Source organism: Tenrec ecaudatus, chromosome 15 (assembly GCF_050624435.1).
Source record: "Tenrec ecaudatus isolate mTenEca1 chromosome 15, mTenEca1.hap1, whole genome shotgun sequence".
NCBI classification, from domain to species: domain Eukaryota; kingdom Metazoa; phylum Chordata; class Mammalia; order Afrosoricida; family Tenrecidae; genus Tenrec; species Tenrec ecaudatus.
In genome coordinates, this window is record NC_134544.1 from 41,033,088 (window position 1) to 41,060,708 (window position 27,621).

The 27,621-nt window shown below is 43.0% G+C and overlaps 1 protein-coding gene across 1 annotated transcript in view; it reads right to left on the minus strand.

Moving 5' to 3' along the window:
• Window positions 1-7,506, minus strand: part of MAPRE2 (microtubule associated protein RP/EB family member 2) — a 180,815-nt gene extending 173,309 nt beyond the window's left edge. Inside the window, exon 1 of the mRNA XM_075532555.1 lies at window positions 7,449-7,506. The gene's annotated coding sequence lies outside the window, so the exon portion shown is untranslated. The remainder of the gene's footprint in view (window positions 1-7,448) is intronic.
• Between the last annotated feature and the right edge of the window lie 20,115 nt (window positions 7,507-27,621).

Below are 27,621 nucleotides of genomic sequence, written 5' to 3' on the forward strand. Positions count from 1 at the left end.
TTCCTTTCAGTTGGACTGGTTCCTGGTCAGCCCAGTGCTAGGCATTGTCCTCTGGAGTCATCCTCTCTGCTCTTCCCCCATCGCTCCGTCAGGACCACTTGTTGTTAAGTTACTTTGGGAGAAGCCCAGTCAATTTTCCATTATTATCAATAGCCCCAGAGTAGGATTGTGCCCACTTACAAGGGTTTTAAAGAAATGGTTGTACTGCTGTCAGGTACCTCAACGTCTGTAATTTTACAATGTTCCCCTGGTGACTTAGTGACAAAGAAACCTCTGTGGTAGGCTTGTAAATTGCAGATGCACTGACACTGGAAGATGCAAATGAAGAGGATACCAGTTTTCTGCCAGTTACAGTCAGTAATGCTGTTAATGGCCTGTTAATTGAGGTAAAACTCATGTGCAAACTCCTGGTCTGTGTGCAGGATTAAAACGTTTGCAAAAGAAGGAAGTCTCTTAACCAAAGTAAGGTTTATGATAGGCAGCAATCACAGTGGAAATAAAGACACGGTCCTATCAGTGTAGTTGTTAGTCTTTCAACTGCCCGTTCCTGGACTCTTAACCAACGCCAATATTTCCAGGCTTAGGCAGAAGGTGGGGAATTCGAGTTTGAAGTTTGGTAGTTCAGCCCAAATTGTCCAGGACCTACTGTTAGCCTTCAGGGATAATAGTGAGGATAAGACTATCTGCATAATATTTAATGACTTTTGCCATTATAAGTAGTAAGTGATTTATCTTAAACATATACTTAGATTTTAGAAAAGTCGTTTTATTTCCAAAAAAAAATTTCCACTTATGTTTCAAGTATAGTAAGTACTCATGAAAGATTTAAGAATCCAAATAAGTTCCCAAATTGTGCCTTTATCTACAAAACCCAAAACCAGACTCACTGCCATCGAGTCAGTGCTGACTCACACGGACCTCCCTGTGGGTTCTGAGACGATAACTGCTCATAAGACTGAAAAGTCCAGTCTCTCTCCTGAGCTGGACAGACAAAGGGGATTAAACTTTTCATGGAAAAATTCCATTTTCTTTTCATTCCATTTTGCCATGAACGTTTTGAAGCCCCCTCATATTAAAACAAACCAACACAGAGGAGGTTTCTCCTTGCTATAAGTGAAGGCAAGTGTTCCCACAAGGATTGCTCTCAATGCAGTTTTGCTATTTTGTCAAGTTCTGAAAACAGAGAGGAAGATCCATCTAAGTCATTACTGCACTGTTTGGACTTGTTTAGGTTTTGAAGTTTTATGGTTGACTATGTCGCTAAAATTCATATATTAGTTAGTCATACTGCATCTGCAGAATAAATATACATACAAGGGAAATATGAAAGTAACTTATCCTCTATTTTTAGTGATTTATGTTTACTTGTGTTTGGAAACAAATGTGCTTTTTTGAATGGGAAAAATCTGAGAAAGAACTAAGATGTTCGTGGGCCTTAAGAACTGAAGTGGACAAATTCTCATTTAAAATTGGCACACATATTGAGTTGGAATACATCATAAGTCTGCAAACATTTTCTGTAAATATTCAGTAAATATTACAGTCTGGTGGACTAGTGCAAACATGGTCATCCAAAAAAAAAAATAAATAAATAAAACCTCCCTCTGAGGGCAGATAGATACCTGCTCCTATGAGTTTCAGAGACTGTAAATCTTGATGGGAACAGAAACCTCATCTTTCTTCCTCAGAGTGGCTGGTGGGTTTGATCAACTGACCTTGTAGTTAGCAGCCCCATGCATTTCCCACTACACCACCTCTCACTCAAAACTCATGGTCATCAAGCAGACACCAACCCTATCGGACCGGGTGGAACTGCTCCTGTAGGTTTTGGAGACTACAACTCTTCATGGGAGTAGAAAGTCTCATCTTTCTCCTATGGAGTGGCTGGTAGATTTGAACTGCTGAACTTGAAGTAAGAGCTCTCTAAAAGTGAAGAAGACAGTATGTAAATGAATAAGCATTGCTGTATCCTAATACAGTTGTTTTTATGGATATGGAAATTTGAATTTCATGTAATTTTCAGGTATCCTGAATTATCCTTTTGGTTAAAAAATATGTAACAACACTTTAAAAAGCCTAGCTTGTTGCCATTAGGCATGGGTCACACTTTGCTAATCCCGGAAACAGTCTAGGGGTTTCATTCAATACACACTTAAAGCCTTTGGAGGAAGTTAGAGAGCAATCACTTTTAAAGTGTGTAGATGATTAGGTTTGCTCAAAGCAAATTCATCAATAGCTTTATTCAACACAATTCTATGTTAACAAGCCTTAATTTTGAATACTCCTCAAATGTTGAAAATTTGGAGCAGAAAGCTTGTGGCTGACCAGATTTGGTGCGCCATAACCAGGTTTTATCTCTCCAGATTCAAGTCTGGGTAAATGTTCCTGATACTGGCAGGTAGCTGCATCGGAGGTAGAATTATTCTTTCCCCCTCTGGTAAGTCCGTGCTGCCACTCACGGGTGGAGCATCCTTCCAGAGAGATGTTCAGGCATCAACTGGAGGATTACTTAGTGAAGATGTTGTGCAGGGCATTTAAGTTTTATTGCATGATGGAATTAACCTTGACAGGCCCTTAATATAAAGAGTTTATGCTTCTATGGCTTGAGTTAAAACTCTTTAGAAAACATATTACTTTGGTTACCTAGATCACATGGCTCAGATTACTTGGGGTTGGTCTAGTCAAAAGGTTGATTATTAAGTACAGTTGATGAGAGCTTCATATGTGCGACTAGTTTCTCAATTTTAAGAAGAGAGGAACTCGTTGGCATTTGTCTTGTCTAGCCAAAGGCTCTAGGCAAGATTATATCAAAACTTCAGAAACAGGCATGATGATGCAAGAGACAGGAAAAGTGGAAGCTGGATGTATTATTTATATAATTTGGGGCACTGGAAATTCTTACTGACATTTATTTCTTATGGTATCTATCAACTAATACATCCAGCTTCCACTTTTGAGTATCCTAATGGTTTAAATGTATTTGTGCCGTTTTAATGAGAACCAAGTGCCCTTCATCTGCCTTTTGTCCTCTGAGACAATTCTCCGACCTTAATGAATTCATTCAGGCATGCACAGCACACAAACGGGACATGTGTGTTTTTCCTGTGGTAAGAGGTAGAGGGTTAGCTTGTGTCACCCATAAGAATGTGGTTAAGCATGAAAACTAATACCAATTACTATTAGCACCAACCAATTATTAGTTATGCTTAAGATGCTCAACTGTGCTGGTATAAAAAATCTAAGTGAGCAAACGAACAACCACTTTTCAGCCCTTGTTCAGTAAAACGAATTTTGATTTCTACATATTCAGAACAACTGTCTTGTAAAATTACAAAACGGAATGTTCTCAAGATGCAGAGTTGACAAGTGTTCTCCCACCCTCCCATAATCTTCCGTACAGACAAGCAGCAAGAGCAGACAGGGCCCTGTGCTTCCTGCCATGGGAACTGCAGGCATACACCTCCTCAGAGATAACAGGATACCCAGCAGGGTGCAAGAGGTGCTAAGAGAGAGGCTGCCAGGGAGTTCAGTAGGAGGATAGAAACATCTAACAAGAGTGAACATTTTCTGTGTGCCAGGTGCTATTGTTTCCTTTTTAAGGAAACAGAGAATGAAGAAAGGATTTAGGCAACAGGTAGAAAGAAGGCTGGGCACAGAATAATGAAGGAAGGAAAGGTATAAAAATAGTCATGAAATCACCATAGTCATAAACTAACTTTACAATATTTCTGCATAAGCTTTGTAGATACCTTAAGAGCCCTGGAGGTTCGCTGGGCCTTAGCCACCCAGCAGCCTATCACAGGAGAGCAAGATGAAACAGTCTGCTCCTGTGAAAATGCGTAGTCTTGGAACTCTACGGTCAGTTCTACTCTGTTCTACAGGTTCACTATGAGTTGGCCTTGACCCACTAGCAGAGGGTTTTTAACTTGTGTTTGTTTCTTTAGACAGGTTCCCTTACTTAGGGTCCTTCCAAAGGAACCTGGGAGGCTCTGTGGGGCAAGCCACTGCAAGACCAGCAGCACAAACATCCTGGGGGAGAGATGAGGCTATCTGCTTCCAGAGAGATGCACAGCTTTGGCAACCCTGTAGCCCAGGGCTGGGAATGTTGGGGATGAGGGCTGTACAAGGCCCACAAAACCATCAAAATACCCCCTCACACCCCGTACTTTACCAAGGAGAAGCAGTTCCAGTCACCGCGTTCATTCACTCACTCACTCACTCACTCACTCACTCACTCACTCACTCACTCACTCACTGCCATTGAGTCGATTCTGACTCCGAGCGACGCCACAAGAAAGGGTAGATGGAGACTGTACCTCTTCACAGAAGTAGACAGCCTCATTTCTCTCCTCGCCATCGCGTTAGGGGGTAGTTAATTGCATGTTTGACCAGTATGGCCCTTGATAAGGTTATAAATATCAAATGGATCTTGGAAGAAAAATGGCTCTCCATTCCTGCTCTTAAGGGTCATGATGAATTCGAATCCACTCCATGACAGTATTTTTTGGGGGGTGGGGGGAGTGGGGAAGAGTGCTAGATATTGGGTATGCTATAGTTGATGATTATCTTTTGCAAGAAACCTTTGATATATTTTCATGTAAGATGTTAAGTGTAACCATTTCCATTTAAAGAAATTTTTAACTCCATCCCTGAATGTGTACTCAAGTGGTTTGTGACATTTTTGCATTCAAAACGTACATATAGCAATTTCACCCTCTCTCCTTCTGAACTGTTATTATGCATGCAATTGAAATAACCCATTCCCTGACTTTTCCAACCGTTTAAAAAATCTTCTCATTAACAAAAGGTGTGTGTGTGTGTGTGTGTGGTGGGGGTGGGGGGGAGACATCTAGTTGGTTTAAGTTCTCTCTCCTAACAGGAGAAGCAGTATAAGAAGCAGGTGGAATAGGACGCTGGACAAGCATGTGGCTCTACAAGCATCCTGATCGGATCTTCCAAAGCACTTTCAAAGGAACGTGTGCTATCAACAAGCTCCTAGGCTGTAATGACTTCCTGCTCACCAGCTCCGCCTCAGAATGCCTCCTGCCAATTCACCAGCCCGCTCAGAGTTGGTTTCTGCTGGGTTTCCCTCCAGCCTGCTACTCATGAGTCATCCCGCAGTGAAAGTTTCTACCCGTCTCCCTTAGCAACCTTGCAGAAACCAAGTGCAGCCAGTGAACTTCGGTCTTTTCAACAAGAACCAGATCCGAGGCAGGGAGGGTGACAACAAATGATGTGGCAGGTGTTGCCACTAACCAGACTGCCAGGCGAGGACAATCCTCGGCCCCAGGGCGTTGGTCAGTGGCACCTCAGTTTCAGTGTCTTCTCCCTCACCCAACCAAGCGGTTAAACTGGCATCTTGTCTTGCAACACCCACTGCTATGGGCTGCCCGACACTGGTTACAGCAGTGGTTCCCCAACTGTGTGGCACAGTGGCATCCCCGGAGATCTTCATACCATTCTTATACTGCTTTAAATGGGACGGGGTGCTTACCTGGACCTTGGGATTCTCACCCGAGTCGCCCCCACCCCCAGCCTCCCAAATGATGCTATGGTGCAGCAAAGCGAGGGAACCACTGCTTTGGGGGCACATCCTTCTTCCCACGGTAGGGAAAGCCCATCCGCTCAGCATTACTGAGCCAACAACCGCTGAACGTTTGGGAAAAAGCACAAGCAAAGCAAGTGGACATGGCTAAAGACCCAGAACCCAAAGCCAAACTCCCCGCCATGGACTCCATGCCGACTTTAGAACTGCGCCTGTGGGCTTCCGCGACACTAATTTTTTTATGAGAGTAGAAAGCCTTGCCACTCTCCCCAAGAGTAGCTGGAGGTCTCGAACTGCTGAACTTACGGCTAGCAGTCCAACACATAACCACTAAGCCACAGCAGGCCCACAGGTAAAGAATATTCCCCTCGTGCCTGCCAAAAACTTAGGTCACATTTAGGGTCCAAGCGAAGCTTCTCCGGGGTTGTTAACCCTTGGGTTACCTTTTGGTTTCTGGCCTGTTTCATCCCACCGCGTCCTGTTCGCCCAAGCTGTGAGCCTTGGGTCCCCTTAGATCAGAAGCAGGTGCTCCGTGCAGCCTCCATCTAGACAGGTCAGCTTGCTTCACCTTCGCTGGGGTAGAACTGCCGCCCCAACCCTGGCTCCAGGGCAGATACTATGCTAATCAAGAACGTTCTTCCGTCTCCGGGAGGGCGGCGCAGGTTCCAAACACTTCACCCTTGATTTCAGGAGAATGTACTTCCAGTAGGGAGCGGACTTGGAGTGTGTTAGGGATCAACCGCCTAACAGGTCTGGACCAAGTTCCTGCTCCGTCTTTTTTTTTTTTTTTTTGAAAGAGAGGAAAAGAGCAATTGAGGGAGACCCACAGGGTCAGCACTTCAGTGTTAGCTGGCGCTGACGTAAAGAAACTGCTAATGTTCGGAATATGAATTGCTTAACGCGCTACTGACCCAGCGAAGACTAGCAAGAAAGGGCCTAGGGGTTAAGACAAAGGCTCCCTTGATCAAACTGCGGCAGCGCCCTCCGCTCCGAGGTTCCAACTCCTCCTGCGGCACTCAGTGGCCCTGGGCACCCAGCCTGGCAAAAGAGATTCAAGGGTGGCCAATCCACTTGCCCAGCGCGCCAGGTGTATCGGGTAGGGTATTTCTGCGCCCACCCCTCCTGCGGGCCCTTTGTGGGCTCTCTGGTCTCGCGCAGCCCACCGAAGGGCAGACTGAGACGGAAGCAGAGCAGGGAGCAGCCCAGTGGCCCTGGGATTGAGCGCACGGGGTCCCAGCTGTAGAGTCACTTGGGGGCAGAAAAACATCGCGTGCCCTTTTTCACTCGCGGGGATCCCGCGTCCCGGACTCTGGGTGCCTGAATAGAGCTGTGGGGGCGTGGGGTGCGTCTCCGAGGGAGAGCGCGCCAGAGTAGCAGCAGAACCGGCGCGCGAGGGTGGCTCTGGGGCGCCCGCCGTTCTTTCAGGTCCGCCCCAAGCACGCAGTCGCTCCTGACAGCGCCCAACTCTCGCACCTCGGGGCGGTACGCCCGGGGTTTGCTTCTGCCAAGACCCCCTTCCTGTCCTCTCCACCAGCTCCAAGTCTCCCTGCTCTGGCCACCCTGGCTCTGGGCCAGTCCACTTGGCATCTGCCAGCGTGGCAGCTCCGACTCCCTGTCCTTTCCCGGGGGATGCGCAGCGCTGGGGGCCCCAGCAGCAAAGACGCCGCCTGCGGAGAGCCCGGTGGGGTGCACCCCCTACGGCCGTGCGGCCGAGCGTTGCACAACTTCTTGCGGGGCAAGGGAAGGGGGTCGCAGATCTCGCTTGTTCCGCAGCAGACAAGCTGCGGCAGCACGGGGGCGGCGGGAGGAGGCGGCTAGTAGCCTCGGGCCCAGGAAGGACTGCGCCAGAGCAGGGGTGTCGGGGTGCGCCAGGGCGGGACCTCTTTAAATGCACTTGACTCACCTGCTCCGGCGCCGAAGCCTCCTTCCTCCGCTGACAGCTGGGGGCTTTGTTTTCTCCACCCACCCGGCCGCCCGCGCTCCGCCCCCAGCGCCGCACGTGACTAGTCGGCCGCCACTGTCGCCGCCCAGCGCGTCCGGTCGCTCGCCGGAGCTGGCCCGGCGCCGCCCCTCCCGGGGGGGTTCTGGCTGTCCGTGGGGGGCAGGGTGGGGCCGGTCTGAAGTCACCTGCCGGGGGCAGGTGGAAGGTGGCTCCCCGGTTTCGGCCCTGGGAAAGCGGGGGCTGAGTTGGGGACGGGAAAGAAAGTGCCTGCGGGTGTCGCGAGCTGGGCTCCGGGCCCCACCTTACAGGGAGGAGAGCGGCGCGCCCGGAGAGGGGCTGTGCCCAGGCGGCGGTGTCCCACCCTGCCCGCGGGGGCGTCCCACCAGCCCGCGGGGGCGTCCCACCCTGCTCGAGGGGGCTTCGCACCCTGCCAGCGGAGGCACCAGCGTTTGACCCCCAGCGTCTTTATGCAGAACTGGGGAGTGGTCGGAAATGAGGAGCGAGCCTGGTAGTTTGTCGTGAACCTGACTAGTCAAACGAGGCGCGTCTAAGCTGAACGATCGGAGTCACAAATGCCTACGGAGCTCTGATGAGGGTTGAAATCCGCTTGTTGACGCTGTGGATATTTGGATGCTCTTTGGAACATGGAGCCCAGGCTGGAGACGCTAACTGCAGAAGATTATTGACGTGGGCACCTGTCCATTTGGAACGGCAGCTATTCTTAATGAAATGAATTGACAGAATGTTCTGGCTTCAGGACCCAGTTCCGCATCTGCGGTACTTAGAAGCCATCCTGATCCTGCGAATCACCCATTTTGCAAGACTTGTTGGAATCTTCCCTTTCACCGTTGACGATCACACATATGCCCACTTTACCCTCCTTCCCCTCATCGCATCTTTCCAGGTCACCGTCCCCAGCCAGCCAGCGTTCTTAAAGTGAAATGATTGAGCACAGTGTGCCTCAAACGTGAATGTGCAGGCAGGTCACTTGGGGATGTTATCACAACCCAGTTCAGCTTGAGTTAGGGGCGACCTGGGCCTGAGAGGCACATTCCTAGCAAACTCCCAGTGCTAGAGGGACACAGGAAGTAGCAAAGATTATGACAGCAGTCACTCAAGCCTGGGTCAAGGAGTCTGACTGCACCACTTACTAGCTCCCAGGGCCCTAGGCAAGTTTCTTACTTGTAAAACTCCCAAGCCACCGGAGAGAGGAATGATCCGGAGACGAATATGGTTGTGGCAAGGGTTAAGTGAGAAAACCCATACAAAGCAGTTAGCGCTCTGCAGGCGCGCAGAGGCTTTCCTTGAGTTAGCTAATTGATCCTCAAGGTCGCCTTTGTGGGGAATAAATCTGGCCCAAAAGCTCACCCCAGGACGCCCCAGGAGGAGCAGCCTGTGAAATGGGCACTGGGAAGGGAGTAGGCCCTTCCCAAGAATCAGGACTGTGTCTCCCATAGTGGTCCGAACCCATTTCAGGTTTAAATTAAACTTGTTGAATACACAAATGCCTATGATGCAGATCTTACCATACATGTCTAAAAAGTTCGGTTTCTCTGCAAAACTTCAAACCCTGATAAATTAGACATGTAGGATTTGCTCAGAGACATTGAATTAAAAAAATGAATTGTGTTTTTAAAATAGATAATGTCCAGCTGCCTGCCCAATGGGTAATCTATTTTAATATCAGAGGGTTACTGGGTTATTAAGGAGTAGTGCATTTTTTATCCTCAGTACAGATCTTGAAATTTGAATTTGAATTAATTTATTAATGAAGGGACGATATTTTTAGCTCTCAAAATGAATGGGTATTGTCATCATAGTTCTCATGTCTTCCTTCCTTGCTGTCTCGGCCTCTGATACATGGTGTTTCCTAAGACTCATTTCTTGGATATTTCGTTTTCTCCTTTTCTGCCCTTTCTTTCAGAAATTTAAGTCACATCATTCCATCCGTTATGAAGTGGGTGGAGATTGCTTATGTTTCTACATCTGCACCCTTTTATCTGCTATTTTTGAAAATAGTTTTATTGGCATATAATTCACAGATTGTACAATTCAATAGTTTAATCATATTAAGAGTTGAGAAATCACCACTACAATTTTAAAACGTTTTATTCTTTATTGTAGTCCTTGTTGTTAGCTCCCCAATTTCCCCAGCCTCCCCTGCCATAACCCCAAGAAACTATTAATCCAGTACTGTCTCTATAGATTTACCTTTCCTGGATTTCATGTAAAGAAAAACGTACCCAAACAAACTCAACAGTAACAAAATGAAACCGAGAAAGACTTCAATGGAAAAAAAAAAGCAGGAAGTAATATAAATTAGAGCACATTTAAAATGGGTCAAAAAGAAGAACAAATGATAAGGGGTTATGTTGTAACCTCACTACATCTGCATTATTCCACTGTCCAATGCACTCTGCTTGATAGCAAGGTTTCACATTCCTTGTTTATGATCGATCAGAGGGGATTCGCTGGAGGGCTTGATCCACATAGGCAACAAGCAAATAGTATGGGTTTTTGTTGTCATCCATAACTTTCTGCAAACTGAGCGCTCAGAATTTAAGCTCTCATACTGTTCCCTCCTTCTGCCTCGGATCACACAGGCAGGTCTGTGCCTTCCATATGGACTTTGCTGACACTTCACTTACAGGACTGCATAATGAAGTGGAGGTCTGGGTGTTTATGAGTGATGTTTACTACAGAGGTGTGGAATTACATGGGAAGGCGAGAGATGAAGTTAAATAGAAAATGGTCTAATTATAGTGGAAGGTGAGCAAAGTTTATAATTTCTGGCATGATAGTATGTATGAAGTCTTTAGAAAAACAATAAAAAAGATTCCATTATATATTTGCAGGGAGGCCACAATTCAGTCTATTACAGCTGGCCTGGCGGAGACATTTTCTCATGTTTGGTCTCAAAATATCAACAATGCCGTAGTTCCATTTGAACCTTGCAACCAGTCTCTAAAGAGCCCTGAATGCACATAGAGAAATATTATTGTGTTATTATGCAATATTATTATAGAGAGAAGCACCTAAGGGGAAAATTTTTGCCTCTCTGCCTGTCAGGGCCATTTTATAAGGATGGTTTAGCCAGGTTCCATTTACTCCAGGCACTGAGCTGGCAAGCTCTTTAGGGATTCAGGAGCCAGGAAGGATCCTCCATCTGGATTATCCCCTGGAGGACCCCCTAACCATTACATGATTAAGGCCACATCAGTACAAGCAAATGTACTACTTTTAGTGACTTTGATGGCTATTCTCTACTTGATGAGTGAGTGAGTGACTATGAAGACGGAAATAACTCAGGAAACTCAAGTTGTCACGTATTTCTCCATGAATATCTGGTGTGCCTTTGACAAGGATGATTCTTGTAACTCTATGAGGGAGAATTGGTCTGTAAGCAAGGGGGCGGGTCCTTACATGAATATGAGCAAAGAAATAACGGAGTTCAATACACATTGTTTTCTTTTTCTAAGGGGCAAGGACGTGCCAACTGAGCTTGCTTCCTCATGTTCAACTCCATTTGCTGAGTTATGGGGACCCTACAGGACAGAGGGGAACTGCCTCTCTAGGGGTTTCAGAGTTTGTAAATCTTTATGGGAACTGAAAGCCTCATCTTTCTTTCCCCAGGCTCCTGGTGGTTTTCAACTGCTGTCCCTCTGGTTAGCAGCCTGACTCATCGCCTACAATCTCAATAGATTTTATGTGGGCTTTGGCCATGCTCATTAGTGTTACCTTGTCCCCTTTAAACATGCTAAGTAGTTTTCAAAGAAATATGTTTACATAACAGGTGTATACCCCTAAAGCTAATATTCTGACAGATTCATTTTTTTAGAAAAATAATTTTATTGGGGGCTCATACAACTCTTATCACAATCCATACATACATCAATTGTGTAAAGCACATCTGTACATTCGTTGCCCTCATCATTCTCAAAACATTTGCTCTCCACTCAAGCCCCTGGCATCAGGACCCCATTTTTCCCCTCCCTCCCCACTCCCCGCTCCCTCATGAACCCTTGATAATTTATAAATTATTATTTTGTCATATCTTACACTGTTCAATGTCTCCTTTCTGTTGTTATCCTGACAGTTTCAATCACCCATTTCCACGAACAACTGGAGAGGTTAAAAAAGAGAGGCAGAGTTTAAGGGTTTAAACCAAGTTCTCCAATCTTTATACATTTGATTTGTTTTTGTCTTGATTTCTTTGTAACACTGCTATAAGTATAAAACCATCACATATCTATAAAATAGATATGCTGCAGTGGGCCACTTACAAATAGAGAGTAACCCCATGTCAGAGTGAGATGTGAGCGTTCATTACCAGGAGATGGTACTCTTTATCACGGTGAATCACAAAGGTGGCATAACATGATAACCACACAGAGGCGCCTTCTGGTGACTGTAGCATCTATTTATGGAACAAATGTTTGAAAGAAAAGAAAAAAAAAGGAAGCTCCAAAGCACTGCGTGGGGGTTTGTTGTTGTTCGGTGCCATCAAGCCATTTCTGACCCACAGCGCTGACCCTGTGCACAACAGACCCAAACCCCGCCCCATGCTGCGCCAGCCTCACCATTGCTCCCCTGCTCCAGGCCATTGTCGCAGCCACTGTCCATCCATCTGGTCGAAAGCCTGCCTCTTTTTGCTGCTCTTTGACATTACCAAGCACAATGTCCTTCTCCAGGACGGGTCTCTTTTGCAAACATGCCCAAAGTATGTGAGACGAAATCTCACCATCCTTGCCTCTAAGGAACATTTTGGCTTTATATTTTGGAAGTGTGGGTTCTTATGAGATAGTTTAAATTGCTTGTCCAAGTTCATAGATTTAATTGACTCCACCCAGTCTGAATTTTCAGCTATGTTCACTAGCAACGACTACTGCTGGCACAGTGGATGTGACACGACAGAGCAAAAAGATGCATGTATTCTGTATACATATGCACATATAATAGGCTGTATATAATAGTGTCTATTGGCAGCTTCAAAATACTGCCCTGGTTCATGACAAACCGCTGTGTGACAGAAGCATATATGGTTTTAGGCCACATTTTCAATAACGTAGAATATATACAAGGACATAATTGGGCATATGTTTATATATGTGGTACAGACCAGGTGGTGGTGTTTGTTGACAGTTTCCATCAAGTGGATCCTGATCCCTGACCACCCCTGGGTGCTGAGTGTGAACTGCTCCATAAGGGTTTCAAGGTTGTGACCTTGAAGGAGCAGGCTGCCGGGTCTCTTTTTAAGATCCACGTGATGGTTTCCAACTGCCAACCTTTTGGCCCGTCAAGCATTTAGCTGTGCTCCCCAGGAGCTCCTCCGGTGTAGCTGAAGGGGTTCAGTCTTTTCCCTGCTCGGTGTTTTTAAACAGTACCTTTGACAGATGGACTTACTTAATAAACTCACTGATTTATAGCGATCCCTTTAAGGGTGGAGTTCTCTTCAAACTCATACGTTCTGTTTCTGAAAGCAAGAGACCATATCTATTCACATGTTCTGCGGCAACTCTGAGGCCAAATAACTTTCTAGCGACCAGCGGGGTCATCGCAGTGTCACCTTAGAAACCCCAGGAGATCATTTTTGTTGAACTGAAAGTTATTCTTGACTCATGTTTACATCCTTCACCCATGGTATCTTATTTTCAGTCCTCTTGTATCCTGCCAGGAGTTAGTCAGCCGGTGTGAGAATAACAGGAGACTTAATTCTTATATCAGAATTTCTTTTCCTAATGGCTTTTTGATTCTTCAATGGAGAGATTGCTTCCCCACCCCGATGCTTCTAATTACAAAACCGCTTCAATCTTTCTAATATAAAATACCCCAATTAATTTCACTGCTATTGAGTCAATTCTGACTCCTAGAGTCTCTATAGGACAGAGTAGAACTTCCCCTGTGGATTTCTGAGTCTTTACATCTTTATGGGAGTAGGCAGTCTCGTCTTTTAATGAGAGAGTGGCTGGTGGTTTTGAACTGCTGACCTTTCAGTTAACAGCTCAATTTGTATTTTATAATTTAGTATTTATAATTTAGTATTATAAATTTATAATTTAGTATTTGTTTAAGAACAGTTTGTGGTGCTTCCCACTGGGTAGTCATGGTGTTAGGTACCATGGTCTCTGGTCTCAGAGGGCTTAGCAACATAGGGAAAGAAAGATGTGCAGATAGTGCAACTCAAGAGGTATTAAGAGATATGAACGAAGTCCTAACTGAACACGGAGCATGCAGGGCAACATCTGAGAAGGGTGGACATTGGTGTTGGGTCTTGAAAACTGACGAAGAATTGACCAGGCGAAGATGGTTTTAGGCACAACAGATTATGTGTTTCAGCATTTTCTAGGAAGGAATGAGAAGGATGAAGATACTATCAAAGACTGGAGAAAGATGAGAACTCTCTTGTGGCCAAAGAGTGGGTATATGGAATAAAGAGTGGGTATATGGAATGAGGAGTGGGTCTATGGAATTGGGAGTGGGAATATGGAATTGGGAGTGGGAATATGGAATGAGGAGTGGATGGTATATGGAATGAAGAGTGGTGTATAGAACGGGGAGTGGGTATATGGCATGGGGAGCGGGTATATGGAATGAGGAGTGGGTATGGAATTAAGAGTGGTATATGGAATGAGGAGTGGGTGTATGGCATGGGGAGTGGGTATATGGAATGAGGAATGGGTGTATGGAATGAAGAGTGGGTATATGGAATGGGAGGTCAGTGAAACCTAGACTAAGAAATGCGTGGGGTGGCCAGCAGTCCGTTGCCTGGTGGGCTGCAGAGTGGGTGCGGATACTCAGGGTTGTGTGTGGGAGGGTCAACTGGAATATGGGAAGGATATTTATTTATTGAAAATATGTGAGAAGAGTTATGCAGTCTTACTTATAAGTAACACATGGCTTGGCCTTAGTGCCCTTGCTTGTTATGTCCATCAGACACATGAGCTTACATCCACAACATCAAGGGAATGTCTGTAGGCCTTTATGCATTCTGAATGAAACCTGTTATAAAGTATGTGGTGATGGGTTAGGTGGATTTTCATAGTTGGTGTAACTTAAGTCCTCACATTGTTTAAAGAAGACTGAAGAAGAATTGATTCATTTGAATTATAGTGTTGGAGAAGAATATTGAAAGTACCATGGACTGCCAAAAGAACAAAAAGATCTGTCTTGGAAGACGCATAAACGGAAAGCTTCTTAGATGGAAGGACAGGGAGGCTACATCTCAAGGACTTCGGAGTCGTCAGGAGAGAACAGTCCCTGGAAAAGGACATTATGCTTGGTAAAATATAAGGGAAAGGAACAACTGAAGGGCCTTCATGGAGAAGGAAGGACGGACACAGTGGCTGCAACAATGGGCCCAAATGTGAGAACCGTGGTGTGGATGGCTCAGGACCAGGCAGTGTTCTTTCTTCATTTAAATATTTTTAATAAATCATTTTATTGGGGCTCATACAGCTCTTATAACAGTCCCTATGTCAATTGTATCAAGCACATTTGTACCATCATCATTTCCAAAACATTTTCTTTCTACTTGAGCCTTTGGTATCAGCTCCTCTTTCCCTCCTCCCTCCTTCACACTCTACCCTTGTGACCCCTTGATAATTTATACATTATTTTAATTTTGATATTTTACACTATCCGCTGTCTCCCTTCACCCACATTTCAGTTGTTCGTCCCTCTTTTTGAATTTTTATACATTTTAAATTCTCCAATCCAAGGCATACACAGCATTAACATTTTAAATGTTTATCATTTCCACCAACTGCAGCATTATCTAAGTAAACAAAAATAAGTGTCTTTATTATAGATGTAGTCAATGACTTTTTTTTTTTTTAAAGAACCTAAACTCAAATTTCAGCACAGGTGTTTTTCAGTATATATTACATCTAGTAGATGATTTTAAAAAGTATGTGGAGGTGACTAGTTTCAAACAGCTGAAATATATTATGCCATGTTAGCAATCTAGCAAATGAAAAGGAATTGCCAAGTTGAGTCATAAGTTACAACAAAAGAGTAATGCTGGCTTCTACAGAAAGGGCACGTGTTGTGTTCTCAACGTTCTTATCATACCTACTAATACAAATCCCCAAAGCTTAACTTCAGATTTGGAAGACAAGTTTCACAGTAATGTACTTTAAAGCTCATTTCTCTTCATTTTAACACGTGGCTAAGATGTCACAGTGATGCTTTCCAGTGTTCACAATTTACAGTTTGTTTACTCTTGTGTAATTCATGAACATAAGGGACAGTTTTCGCCATTACAAACTACCCCTTAGGAAAAAAAGAATCCCACCTTACGCAGAACTCTAAACACGGTATGAAGGCCTGCTGGAAAGCAGATGGGCGCAGCATGCTTTTAAGAATAAGTTAGCCCCTTTGAAAATACCAGCGCGTAACATTTCTGGGGAGTGTTTGTCACACACAGGGGCCACCAGGAGCTGGAAGTGACTTGACGACCCTAACAGTGACATCGAGCCTTGGAAAATGGATCAATGACCGAAAAAGATCGAAGAGATGATGTGTAACTGCAAGCACTGCAAAATTGGTGGGTGATTTTGAAAAATTACTAGCAAAAAGAACGTATAGGCGGTTCTTTGTGATGTGCATTTTGCAGCTCTGAGAACCATTAAAACCACTACAGTTAGATTTTAAGCTGTTTTATCACAAAGCTATATGAAGTTTTCCCCGAATCGCAAAACGTATGCAACCACATTACTCTTCGTATGCAGCATTTTCGCAACATCAAAAGATTTTTTCTACCTTTAATACCAAAAAACTCACTGCCATCCAGTAAATCTCACTCACAGCAATCCTATAGGACCGGGCAGAACTGTGCCTGTGGGTTTTCAAGACTAACTCTTCACTAGGGTAGAAAGCCTCCTCTTTCTCCCCAGGAGTGGTGGTGGTTTCAAACTGCCGACCTTCCAGTTAGCTGGCCAGTTGCAGACCACTGCATCACCAGCGCTCCCCTACCTTTATGAGATGCATGTAAAATAGCATTTCTTTCATCTTCATCTCACCCGTTCAAATTTGCATCTTCCTTATGGATACAATAGATGAGCGCAGTTGTATACTTACATTATTTACACATGAATGTGTGTGCGACGTAAGAGATGCTGTGCTTATCAGAGTGTTTAGGCAGAGGGGAGGTATCAAAGGTATTAGCGTAAAAGAATATATGATCATAATTACTTTGAGGAAGTTCTCGTCAGCAGTAATAGGGATCAGGAGATGCAAGAGCAGGATGTGAAAAGACTAGGCAGAAGGCTAGTGTTGTGACTCCAAAGAAGGAAGCAGAGGACCTGGCCTAAAACAATGATGATGGAAGTAAAAGGACATGACCCTTACTGAGTCTCTCTCTGCCTCTCTCTCTCTCTCTCTCTCTCTCTGAAAGAATGAGAGGGGATCCTCGGGTTTGTAGCTTGCCACTCTGCGTGGATGGTGGAACTGTTACTTGAGACAGAGAAACAGGATATCAAACAAGATAGAGTTCAATTAAGGACATATTAAAGTCAGAAGTATCCAAGGGATTCCTGGGAACTGTCTGGTGGGTGGTTTAAAAATAAATCTGACGCTCAAAAGTGACGTTCAGCAGCCTGGGGATAGAGACATGACTGGAGTTTTATTTCTTGATCTGCAGCCGTTTCTGGAGCTGCTGGCTTTTAAAACATCCTGTCTTCTTTAAAGACCAGGGACCATAACCTCTTCCCATGTAGCATCCTTTCTAATGAGGAGGAATCTACTGCATTACATAAGAGCATTGCATCCCTACTATACATAGGACAATCCCAGAATTCTAATTTACTTTCTCCTTGGCCTCTTGGAAAGCACATTTTTCCTTAGTTGGCTTCCCGGGTTTGGAAAGCTGTTGTTTCCCAAGCGCTATAGAAACGGCTGTTCATTGTGAGACCTGTTGCCATGTTCATGTTCCTCATCTTTTCGCACCTAAAACTTTGTTGTTGAGCCCCCCTTTTCCTTTTATTATACTGTAGAGATTGTGACTGTTTTCCCTCTTCGTGTGTCACTTCTTCAGGAGGCATGAGCATTGTAAAACTGGGGCGGAGCATTCCCCTGGGTGCATCTTGTGTGTTGAGCAAGCTATCAAAGCGGGCCCCTCCTAGGTTACAAGGACGCCTTTCACTGCATGCTACATGCCTCAGTTCATTACCGTATACTTACTAAGCATTTGCAGATATTTTACCAGTTCAATTTTCATATTTAGTATCAATCTTTTCCTTAACCACTGATCTCATAAGTGACTCTCTGGAAGGGAGGAAGTTCAGATCCACCCAGAGGTGCTTCAGAAGGGAACAGGCATGAAACCCCCATATAGCTGGAATTGACCCAGCGGCATCTGGTATGGTTTCCCCGACCCTGCCCCCACTCATAAATGTGGTTTTATAGCTAAGGAATGTCACCTAGTCATGTGTTGAATTTATTTAAGTCAGAATTTTCTCATATCGTGGTTTTGTGACATTTTGTTATTAAATGATTCAAGCACTTAAGCTCGGTGTTCCTTGTTAAACTGGAATTTATTTTCAGTACAGGGCCATAGTTTAGCCACGTCAATACAGGCTCTACAAGGGCTTCTGTGTTTTGTGATATGTCCCGTGTGTAGAACGGTGTCTGGGACATGGTAGGTGGCAAATAAGTATTTTGTACAAACACATGCATGAATGAGTGAAGGAATAAGCAAATAAAGGAACAGGATAGGCTCATAAATATGTCCTGATAGGAATTATTTTCCTTTCCAATATTAACAAACCCTTTCTTATTTTTTGCCTGAAACTGCACGATTCCATCTATTTTTAAACTCCCGGTTTAATGTCGGTTTATTGGTAAATAGTGGCATTACTGCACACAAGTTCTGGTCTTTCAGCTGCGAGGAGAAAAAGGACGGTCAATCTCCTTTTATCTTCAAGATAGGCTAAGGACTACACATCCCACATGGGGCTCCAAAGAATATTTAGTCAAGAAGGTCAAGTTCCATCTCTTCAAGATGATGTCAACACTCATCAACACGTTTGCTCTGGAATGTAGGAAGCCATGACAACACAAAGGGAAGACATAGTGATATTAAGTAGAGAAGCAGACCGAGACATCAATTTCTTTTAGACAACCAATCTCCGGATCAGCAAAATGCTAATAGAATGCTATATTTCCAGACTTTGTTAAAATAATATTTAACCACATTCTCATATTAATTTTTACCATTACTACCACCGATCCACAAAATGTTTTATTCTCCATCTAAATTCTGAGAAGAACAACTAGAAAAGTGTCCTGAAGTTTCTCAGAGAAATGCAGCCATTGAAAGCTTTGTGTTGGCTCTGGGGGCTTGAATCAGAATCTGCAAAGGAGGTTAGTAGCTGGAGAATACAGACTTAGTAGAGGGAGGTCCTGGGCCTCCAAACTCCCATGCTAATTTGTGCTCTGGAAAGCATTCTCCCATGTTATTCTTTGTTCTCCTAGAACATCCACTCTGTTCCCCACTCATGTACTCACATTTGGGTTCAGCCTGCAAGTGAGCGTGTGAGTGAGCAAATGCAGAATGTAAAACAGTCCTCCTGAGAGATTCCATACAGACCCATCATAACACATTTCTGCTTTTTTGTACTTTGTTGAATTTCATTCTTATGAAGATCTTATAAGATTAAAGACACTTTGAGATGTCAGACAGTGTATATGACAAAATAATAATTTATAAATTAGCAAGTGTTCATGAGGGAGGGGGGAGTGGGGAGGGAGGGGGAAAATGAGGAGCTGATGCCAGGGGCTTACGTGTAGAGCAAATGTTTTGAAAATGATGAGGGTAATGAATGTACAAATGTGCTTTATACAGTTGATGTATGTATGGATTGTGATAAGAGTTGTATGAGCCCCCAATCACATGATTTAAAAAATAAATAAAAATATATGATAAAAAAAGAAACATCCTTTGCTTCAGGAAAAAAAAAAAAGATTTAAGACATTTTGAGCAAGCTGCAAACATTACTGTCTTCATTGAAAGCTCCGGTGGACTGGTACAGGAACTCTGGCAGTGTAGTGGAAGTCCTGGTGCCTCAGTGGCTCCCCATGGGCTACTAAGTCCAGGTCAGCAGTTTGAAACCAGCAGCCACTCCTCGGGAGAAAGACAAGGTTCTCTCATCATGTAATGAGGTACAGTCATGGGAAACCCCAGGGGCAGTCTACCCTGTCCAAGAGAGTCATGGCGAGTCAATACTGACTTGATGGCAGTGAGTTTTGTAGTGCAGTGGCTATATTCAGAACTGGTTCAAAGGCACCTAACCCAACAACAGCTCTTCATGGCTGTCTCCAGCATCGTGATAGTTCTTGATGCCAGCTCAGCCTCACTCTGGGTTAAGCCCGAGTAAGCAACATGCTTTGCATTCAGTCTGAACTCCAGCCTGCCGAAGGGGAAGCGATGGCAGGCACTTCTTGCCCTCACCTCTAGGATTCCAGATCCCAGATGCAATACCCACCTGGCTTTTCATATCAGGAGCAAGTGCTGTGTATTTAAATAATTAAAAATAGATTTATGTATATGTATACGCACACACATAAACAAAACCAAACTAATTGCTGTCAGTTCCCACTCATAATGACCTTACAGGACAGAGTAGAGCTGCTCTTTGAGTTTCTGAAGTTGTAAATCTTCACGGGAGCAGCGAGCCTCATCTTTCTTCTTTAGAGTGGCGGGCAGTTTCAAACCATGGACATTGGAGTTAGCAGCCCAATGAATCATCCACTAGGGCACATATGTATTATCCATATCCACATCCCCATCCACGTACATATGCACACACATTCTAGAAATAGTCAACTCACTAACCGGGTTGCTCAGACAAAATCATGTTGAAATATGGAAGGTAACGGGAAAATGTTCATGCTATTTGGGGTAAAAATGAGTTTCAAACTATATCTGGTGCGATGCTCTAGGGATAAATTTTCATGTGTTCCAATGCATAGAAAGTAGATAGCAAAATAGATAAACACCTGGGAAATATTTCAAAAGAGTGGTGCTTCATGCATCCCTTTAAGCAGGGGATTTGGAGTCTCATACTTTTCAGTTTGAAATGGGTATGTTTGTTTTGCAGTGCTTTTATTAATTTTTTAAAATGTCATTGTTTCAGTGACAGTTTACACAGCAAATTAGGTTTTCATTTAACAATCTCTGCACAACTTGTTCATGACATTGGCTACATTTTTTATTTCAACCCAAAAGAAATCAGAAAATAATAAAAAATAGAACACATTAAGAATGTATTAAAATGTAAAACAAGTGATAAGATATTAAATTTTAGCCTAAATATACAAGAGGGTGTTCCCCCCCAATGGAATTGTACTGTGTGGAGTGGAGCTTTCGAAGTATGCATTTCCCCCCAAGCAACTCACTCTGAGTTAGTGTCCCTAGTGGTGTTGCCTGGGAAATTTCTTTCTGGTTACAGTGAATTTTTTTTTTTTTTTGTAAAAGTAGTTTCACTTGAACCTCATTTTTTTGTGAAGGCCAATTTAAGAGAACAGCTTGCGGCTGTGAAATTTTGTTGATTGTTCAGGAAAAATGCCACAGAAACTTGCGGTTTTGAACACAGCTTACAAGGACAGTGCTATGGGGAAAACTCAAGTGTAGGAGTGGTTTTCTCACTTCAAAAAAAGTGAAATGTCTATGACAAATCTTGTTCTAGACATCCATCAACTTCCTGAATAGACGAAAATGTTGGCTCATAGTATATCTAGAGTTCATTCCACCAGGTCTGATTGTTAATCAAGCTTTCTATTTAGAGAATTTGACAGTGTGTGACAAAAAAGGCCTGATCTGTGGTAGATGGGGGACAGGTTTTGCCCCCAGGACAATGTACCTGCTCACAGAGCCTTTCAGTGCACCAGTTTTTGGCAAAACGCAGCAAGCCTCTCTTGCCCCATGCAACTTACTCCCTTGACCCCACTCTGTGTGACTTCTTTCTGTTTCTGTGAATGAAGAGGGACCTGAAAGGACAGCGATTTGATGGCACAGAAGAGGTAAAGACAAACAACAACAACAACACAACACCAACAACCCCAAGAACGAAGGGGCTGTCAGCCATGCAAACAGATGAGTTTTAAAAATGTTTCCAACAATGGGAAACGTAGATTTGACAAATTATTAAATAATCATGGAGAATACGTTGAAGGTGATAGATTGTTTTGTAAAAACACTTAAATACATAACTTTGAAAAAAATGCTGCTTGGGCGGGTACCCCCTTACATGTGCATTAATTCACCTTTTTATGTACTCTGCCTGTGGGCAGGGCTTTTCACAAGGCTGGTTAAGAAACTGATAACTTTTTGTTGGCTTCCCAAGGACTTATTTTCTCCTCTTTGTGCGTGTGTGTGTGTGTGTGTGTGTGTGTGTGTGTCTAATAGTAGGTGCTGTAGACTCAGAATGACCCTGTGTGCAAACACTGGTCAGACTTGCAACCATCTCACAATTGCTCACATGTTTGAGCTCATTTTTGCAACCACTGTGCCCACCTATCTTGTCAAGAGTCTTCCTCATTTTTGCTACCCCTCTACTTCACCAAGCACAATGTCCTTTTATAGGAATTGGTCTCTCTTGACCACAGGGCCAAATTATGTAAGATGAAGTCTCCTCATCCTTGCCTCTTAGGAACATTCAGGATGACCTTTAAAGACAGCTTTCTTTGTTCTTTTGGTTGTCCACGTACTTTCAATGTTCTTCGTCAGCACCATGATTCAAATGCATTGATTCTTCTTCAGACTTCCCTTTCAATGTCCAACTCTCACATGTATATGAGGTGTTGGAAAATGCCATGGCTTAAGTCAGTGAATTTTAGTCCTCAAAATATTATTATCTTTGCTTTCCAAACTTAAAAGAAGTCTTGTGCACCAGATTTACCCAGTGCAATGTGTTGATTCCTCAACTGCTGTTTCCAAGGACATTGACAAGCAAGACAGAATCCTTGACAAAATCAATCATTTTCTGTTTAGCACAGTAGTAGGCATATATAGATATGTATATATGTAATTTTCCATTGATAATTACTCACTTCTCTCAGCAGAGAGTACATGCAAATTTGATATACATTTTTCATTTTCCTAGCAATAGTTACAATCCAAGTGGGGTAAGATGCCCTGGAGGCTTTAGCAGGTCGGTGTAGAGTTCTGCCTGGGAACACTAAGAGCAAAGCCCTGTCGCCTTTGCATTGGTGGCGGTGGGGTTTCAGATGAGAAACTGGGAATTGATACCATGAACGAAGCTTGTCTTCGTAGGATGCTGACACATTATGAGGACGGCAGGGCAGGGAGATGGGAAGAAATTGCTTCTGTGATAGCGATTTAATTTAAGCAAACTGTTACCACCAAACCATTTTCTTATTTCTATTTGGCAACCATATGTATGCCTTTAAGAAAGAAATGAAATGTTCACTCATTCATTTAGGAAGCACTTGAATGAGTCACTAACAATTTCCCTTCCTCTGGATTTTCAGATAGCTGAGCTCGTTCTTGTTAACCCAGCATTCCCATCCATTTTTGCTTTCTATTACTTTCCTATTGTGTTTCCAAGTTTGCAAAAAAGACAAACAAAACAACAAAAACAAAAAAACGTAGGTCACTTGTACTATAAGAAAATACTTAGAGTATTCTTTGATTAAAGTTTCTGAAATTGGGATGTGCCAACCAATCCAAGACATGGTATAGTTTAATTAATAGAATTTTCATTCATAATATATAATAATGATGTATTTTACACTCAGTGGTGTTTTAGACTTGATACAAGTTACTCTAAGAAAGATGAAATGCGATATGTTCACGACAATTGAAAGGATATAGTATGTGGTAGTTACATTTGAGACTTAAGAGTGAAGGGGTGGAATTTAGCCTTTCAATCAGGTCGCAGCTTGATAACCTCATTTGGAGGCAATACGGAGATAAATAGCTCATTGGAGGCGGGCACATGCTCACTCCCTGGGAGACTTTCTTGTTAATAAGCTGATGGCAGCAGAGCCTCAGAGCTGGAGGAGCCACATGGAGACCCACATCAGTGCTGAGATGCTTCTATCCACTCACTGGGTTGTGATCTCCTGCATTCAGTGTCATTGCATGGTTGCGTGAGTCTAGTTACAAATTTATGGACTAATATTGACATATGGGGTAATATCACACTTATGAACCCGATCTGGAATTTATGGACTAATAGCGACATAAGGGGTAATACCGGACTTATGAACTTGATATGGCCTGGGCTGGGATGTTTTCTCAATGTACAATTGCTCTTTTATATAAAACCCTCTCTTATACACATATGAATGTATGTGAATTTGTTTCTCTAGTCAACTCTAACTAACATGGAACCATAAGGTGACTAGGATGGCTCTATATTTCTGGAATGGTCCAGGAGAAAATAGATAACATACAAGATTGTTTTGCCGTACTGGTTAAGGCTTATAAAAACTAGGCTGACTTAAATATTTTGTTCCCTGTATTAGATCTAGGCACATTTTCCTTTAAAGGAAACTGCATATCTCTATTTGAAATGATCCAGCAGCATGCTTTTTCAATGTTTTTTTTTAATTTTCCCGGGATGGTTTGGTATTAAACTTAGTTTCCAAGGGCTTTACAACCAACTCCCTGAGGCACGCAATTTCAGGCTCTTACATGCAGAAATATTAGATTCATAATAATAAGATCTTTATATGTAATATTAAAAGAAACTTTCAGATATACTGTATAACTTGCTTTCCACGGTATTCCTCTGAGTTAGGCATTGTATTAGTACCCCTTTAGCATTCAAAAGACTAGTTTACTGTCACAGCGCAGTTGGTGGTTGAGGTGGGATTTTCAGTGAACTGGAAAGGGCTCATAGTTGAAGGTTGATTGCTGACGTTATGTCATTAGTAAAGCCAGAATATAACTTTAGAGTTTTTGAAGCCTGATGTCAAGGTCATGGTCATTGAGTCATGACTATCTTCTGCTCACATATACATTCCTTTCAGTAAAGATAGTCATTGTTGGCCTGAAGGATTCATTATTTTGTGCTAACTCACACTATACTGTAAATAATTCAGCAATGAACTATCCCAGGAATTACGGTCTTAATTGCTCTTATATACTGAGTCAATTAATTATAATGTAATACAATTTATCGTCGTTGCTAGGTGCTGTTGAGTCAGTTCTGACCCACAGTGACTGCAGGGGCATCAGAACGAAACACTGCTGGATCCTTCACCAGCCTGATCATCATTGCTCTGTTTGAGCCCATGGTTGCAGCCTTGGTGTCAGTCAACCCATCTCGCTGAGGGTCTTCTTTGCCCTTGACTCTGCTTTACCAAGCATGAGGTCTTTCTCTGGGAGTTGGTCCCTTCTGATAACATGTCCAGAGCACATAAGATGAAGTCTTGCTTTACTGCCAGGGAACATTCTAGCTGTACTTCTTCCAGCACACATTGGCCCCTTCTTCTGGAGGTTCCCGGTCCATTCAAGAGTCTTGATCAACACCATCCTTCAGAGGCGTCGGTGCTCCTCCGACCTTCCTTATTCATTCATCACAAAAGCCTCCTCCTTGGGCAGCGTGGAAGTGTTTGTTATTACAGATTTCATTTGAAATACAGTCTGCTATCTTATTGAGATAATGTAAGCAAACTATGAACCCTAAATCCTTTTTTAATTTAGTTTGACAACAGTACCTTTAAAATAGTATGTTTCTGAGAGAGAAATATAATATTTACTCTTTCATATGAGAATCACTAGTTAAAATCACTTCTCCCTCATTTCCACCACATTATCCAATGTATTCTCTTTGCAATATTTGTTACTATTTGAAAATGGCATTTGCTCATTTGATTTTAATCCCCCCCCTATCCTGTTAGAATATAAATTCACGGAAGCAGAGCTATTGTCTAGCCCTATCATTACTCTGTCTTACACCTATACCAGCGCCTCTGCAAGGGCTTATTTGATCCCATCGGCCATTTTTACACCAACCCGATTTTTGCCTTTGGCCACTTCAGATCTGGCTGCTTTGCTTCCTGTGTGCTCCATCTGGCATAAGGTCCATGTGCATAGTTGCCGTTTATGTTGTAAGAAAGGTATTCAAACGAAGAAGCTGCTGGTTGTGCAAAATTCTACCATATGATCTCCAGCATTGTTTCTATCTTCAAGGCCATGTGTGTCAATTACGGTTCCTTCCTCTTTATTTCCTTCATTCCCATTCCAATCACCAATAATCATCAATGGATCTTGATTGCATGTTTGATTAATTTCAGATGGAAATAATAGTTATATTAACTCGACTGCCTTGAAGGTTTATTGATGTTTTTCTATCACAGGCTGAATTCTACTTCAGGTTAGACCTTGCAATGTTCTTTTGGACAACCAAAGTGACACCATTCCTCTTGAATCGGTCATTCCTAGTAGGATAAATCATATGATTATTTGATTCCAAATGTCCAATACAGGTTCATTTATTTATGTATTCCATTTCATTTTTGACAACCTCTCTAATTTTCCTAGATTCATGCTTCATTCATTTCACATTCCCATCAATAATGGATGTTTGCTGCCGTCTCTTCTCATTTTGAGTCGTGCCCTATCAGCAAATGAAGGTCTCAGGCGCTGTCCCCTACTCAGATGGTTCTGGTCCACTTTACTTGGAGGAGGCTGCTCCAGCCCAGTCACACTCCGAGTTCCTTTTGGCCTGAGGGCCTCAACTCCGGGCACTGTTTTGGGTAACTATCTCACTGGCTTCATGAGGCTTTCTGGGGCGTGGACAGTGGGGAACATGGTCTCGTAACCACAAGGTCAGCACTTTGAAACCACCAGCTCTAAAGGAAAAAGGTGAGATTTTCTACTCCTGTGAAGATTTACTGTCTTAGAAACCCACAAGGGGGCAGTTTTACTTTGTCCCATAGGGTTGCTATGAGTCAGAACTGACTTAATAGCAGTGAGTTTTTAATTTCTCAAAAGCAGTCCGCCGAATCCTCCTTTGTAGTCTGTTATTAGTCTGGAAGCCCTGTTGAAACCTGTTCACCTTGGGTGAGCCTGCTCATATCTGAAATACCAGAGACACAACTCCCAGCATCACACCCGCACTGAAGACTCCATGACACACACAGTGACATATGAGGGGTGGTTGCGGACTTAGGTGCACACAGTAGAAGAATCCAACTGGCAATCATTCTCATATCCCTGAGAATTGTGTCTGGACAGACAAGAAGACTATGAAAACAACTCCTAAAAGAATCAGGGAGCACATATCTCAGTATTGATCCAGACAAAGGGGAGATAGGATTGAAAACACCAACTGCTGAAATGAAGTGATAATTTAGGGAACTTTTAGACTCCTAGATTCTCCTCTTGAAGCTATGAAGTCCCTTTCATTGTGGCTATAAACATGTGCTCACTGTGTCCCAGATTTGCCTGGGTGAGTATTTTGATATTTTTGAGAATAACTTTTATTTATAGAAGGGACAGTATGTACTTACTTAGATTTTTAAAATTATGATTTTTGATATGTTACAAATTCAAACTCCAGCTCTTAAAAGGTTTAAAAGGTACAAATCTAATTATTCTGTGGTATTAATCCAGTATATTTCAAATGTTAAATGAAATTTTTTTATTTTCTGAAATCCATTGTTTTAAATTGTGCTAAATCTATATGTATCACATTTGTTGTTTAACATTCTTTACACATACCATCCAAGACAATGTTTATGTTTCGCATATTAGTCAGCCATCACTAGCATCCATTTCCAAAATTGTTCATCACTCTTGACAGCAGCCCAGTGTCTACTAGGCAATGCGCCCCTTTCTCCTCTCTCCCTCCCACTCCTGGTAACAACTCAAAAACTTCAGTCTCTCCCCGCTTCCATTCTAGAGACTTCATGTCAGTGATACCACTTAATCTTTGTCCTATAAAGTTCAGTTTAATGCTAAATATAACTATTGAAACAAACATCTTTTCAAGCATGTAAGTAATCTAGAAATGTATCAATTTATATTTCCAAACAAGGAATGTCTCCAGTTATTAGCTATTCTAAATGTATACGATTGCTCTCAACCTTCAGCTTCTTGTATACTTGTCCATTCAAAGTCTTAAGCCTAAATTAATTATCTAATTGTACATTTATGTAGGAA